This window comes from Trachypithecus francoisi, unplaced genomic scaffold (genome assembly GCF_009764315.1).
Source record: "Trachypithecus francoisi isolate TF-2019V2 unplaced genomic scaffold, Tfra_2.0 Lachesis_group4, whole genome shotgun sequence".
Taxonomy (NCBI): Eukaryota; Metazoa; Chordata; class Mammalia; order Primates; family Cercopithecidae; genus Trachypithecus; species Trachypithecus francoisi.
Window position 1 is genome coordinate 41194855 of NW_022681469.1, and position 3587 is coordinate 41198441.

At 35.4% G+C, this 3587-nt stretch overlaps 1 long non-coding RNA gene across 1 annotated transcript; it reads left to right on the plus strand.

Annotated features, from left to right (window-relative positions):
- The first annotated feature begins 508 nt into the window (after positions 1-508).
- LOC117072000 lies at positions 509-3278 on the plus strand. Its single transcript, XR_004432675.1, has 3 exons — positions 509-609; positions 1973-2016; positions 3249-3278. It is a non-coding gene; the product is annotated as an uncharacterized LOC117072000 (long non-coding RNA).
- Positions 3279-3587: the final 309 nt, after the last annotated feature.

A 3587-nucleotide genomic window follows, 5' to 3' on the forward strand; every position in this document is an offset into this window, starting at 1 on the left:
GTTTGGGAGGCCAAGACAGGCAGATGACCTGAGGTCAGGAGTTCGAGACCAGCCTGGCCAACATGATAAAACCCCATCTCTACTAAAAATACAAAAATTAGCTGGCATGGTAGTGCCTTTCTGCAATCCCAGCTACTCAGGAGGCTGAGGCAGGAGAATCACTTGAACCCGGGAGGCAGAGGTTGCAGTGAGCTGAGATCTCGCCATTGCACTCCAGCTTGGGCGACAAAAGCAAGACTCCTTCTCAAAAAAAAAAAAAAGGTACAGTTTTGCTTACATGATATGAACAAACATTTATCCCACTGTGGGAGGGACAACTGATGACACACTCTGGAAGCTTGAACATGTTGATATGAGTTGCATCTCCAGATGGTCCCACTCTGGCACATGTCTCCACTTTCTTAGAGGTTCCTCTTCAACTTAATTCATTGAGTGTAACCTCCAAGTCGTTCAGAATATATGAATTCTTAACATAGGACTTTTTCATTTGTTCTTTCCAAGAGAGACAGAAATGCCCATGTTTGCAGGATTCAGTCAAAGGATAGATAAAATGGCTAGGACTAAATGAATTTATGAACATCTTCCTGAGAAGAAGAATAGGAAGAATAAGTAAGTACTTTGGTCTCTCTTGCACATCTCTCCCCTGGTATCTTGAAAGTTTTTGCAAGGGTCGTTATCTCTTACCTGTTTTCTATCATCTGCTATTTTGTACAATACAGTGCCTCTAAACCTTACAATGGATGCTTTGTGCTATACTCAGTGGTGTCTACCAATATTCCCTCCTTGGACTTAAGGATTAAAGAGCAAAATAAGTATGCTCTCTGACCCTACTGGAATAAACTCAGAAACATCACGCTATTTAAATTTGTCATTATCCAATTGTGACACCAATTCTGTTCATGATGACATTTTCTGTTAGTTTGATAGGGTCAGGTTAGGATTATGATAACTGTAATTCACTTTTAGGTATCAAATTTTCATACATCACATCCTCCCTTGCATATGATGATGTGCCACGTGAGACATTTTAATGCATTAATTGCCTAACAAGAGTATAATGAATATTCACTCTGGAATATTGTTCAAGTATGTTCCAAGGGTTACTTTGTAGCAACGCCTCAGAACATTATATTCTTAATGTTGTTATATATTTGTCTATTGTTTAATTGAATTCCTTATACTTTTTAGTAATGGATGAGAATTCTGAAGAATAGTCTTTAAGCTGGCAAAATTTTATGATTATTTTATTATCTTTTAAATAAGAGAGTGGGGGAGAGACGGAACTAGTATTTATTCAGTGTTTTACTGCAGGTTAGACACCATGTTATGTGCTAAGCATATCTTCTCTGCATAATTATAATCACTCTACAAGGTTGCCATGCTGTTCAGAGAGATTAATTGGCCCAAGATTCTACAGTTAAAAAAATGGTTAAACCGGCCGGGCGCGGTGGCTCAAGCCTGTAATCCCAGCACTTTGGGAGGCTGAGACGGGTGAATCACGAGGTCAGGAGATCGAGACCATCCTGGCTAACACCGTGAAACCCCGTCTCTACTAAAAAATACAAAAAACTAGACGGGCGAGGTGGCGGGCGCCTGTAGTCCCAGCTACTCGGGAGCCTGAGGCGGGAGAATGGCGTAAACCCGGGAGGCGGAGCTTGCAGTGAGCTGAGATCCGGCCACTGCACTCCAGCCTGGGTGACAGAGCGAGACTCCATCTCAAAAAAAAAAAAAAAAAAAAAAATGGTTAAACCCTAATTTAACTCCAAGCCTGCCTGGCTCCCAAACCCATTCTCTTTCCTCTCCCCATGGTATTTGTACAGCAATAGTATCAAAATGTGGGATCCAATAAGATCCACTTGAAGAAGTCAGATTTAGTTATGTTTTCACTCCAGTTGAAATTTATTTCTGAGAAGATTGATTAGACCTAGGGTTTGTTCTAGTTGAAGTGATAATACTTGTTTTCCTCATGCAGTGTTTGAAGGCAGATCTCGGTTAACCATGGCCTCAGGACCATAGGTGAGTTGATTGGCTTCTTTATCTTCATGAAATTGACATAAGCAATACCTACTCTGGCAAGTCTGTTCTTCTAGAAATTACAATACATATTTTGCAACACAATGTACAATGCAAATATACTATGCATATGGCCTGTTATACTAATTAGATTCAGCATCTATTTAGAGAGTGTTTCTAATTGGTTTCTCTACTTAGGAAAATAAGTCGAGGGTAAGGAGTCTTACTATGAATTTAAATCAAATTAATTGTAGCCTTTTATATCAGCTATACCTAATAAAATGTTATTTTCTTGAATTAATTACTGCAGTAATCATGAAATCTCCCTGGTACCTCTCAGTTCTAAAACTTTTGTATATATATATATTTATATATATATAACCTAAATTATATATAATATAAATATGTTCATATATTATATATAAACATATTATATATGTAATATATATAAAGCTAATATATTAGTAATTATATATAGAGAAAGAGAACTCTATGTATATAAAGAGAGATAACTTTTTCTCTATCCTCATTACTGGTTCTATACTTCGAATGAACAAAATCTTAGAAATATTGCTTATCTTGTAAGATGAATTTAAATTATCTTCCCCAGACCAATATTACAAAGGAATTTCCCTATACTTCCTAAATATATTCATTAAGAGTATGGTAAAAATTCTTCATCCAAATCCCAGAATGCAAGCTCTGCTAAAAATAATTTCAGAAGCAATAGCTCTTGATAACCACATTCTAGAGCTCCCCAACCTCAGGAATTTTTGTTTCATAGTTATTTTATACCCATTTTATATTTCCTGCATAATTTTAAGCTGTTTGAGATCAGGAGTCATATTTGTAGATTTCCTGGAGTACCTGGAATAATGTACAGCACATAAAAGGCATTAAAATGCAATATTACAATAATGTAATCTGCATAATATGTCTAGCAATAGTATTTTTGAATTTCTAAATGTATGGCATACATTTATATTCCCTATTGATGTTTATGATGTGTAAGTTCAATTAAGTTATGTTGAAGAACTATAAATAGAAAAGAAGAACACAGTGTGTTCTCTGATATTTTTTAATTGTAAGCTTATACAGGGAATTGTAGACCATAATTTCTCATTTTTTAACCCATGCCCATGTATCCTTAAATATATATTTCAAACCATATATAGAGAGAAGTATCAGATTTTATTTTAATAATTTATCTATTTTTGCACCTCTCTCTCTTCTAGCCCTGTCCAGTAATCTACAGCTGTCAGGTAGTAGTAATAAGCATATGACAATTTATAGTTATAAAATTAAGCTATTAATATTTATTACAATAAGTGTTTATAAATAAATAATTGTAAAATAATATACATGACTTTAATTATAAATGTCTATGAAAAAAGTTTCTGATATGTATTGTCATAGACTTTATTATTCTTACCTTTTTCTTTCACTTCCTTGGCTTAAGCTCATACCTAATTGGTTTGTCCTGTCACACCTCTGTCTCTACCACTCCTTCCTTCCTCTTTCTCACTTGCCTCTCTTTCTCCTCTCCTTCTCTCTCTCTCTTCTTTTTCTTTGAT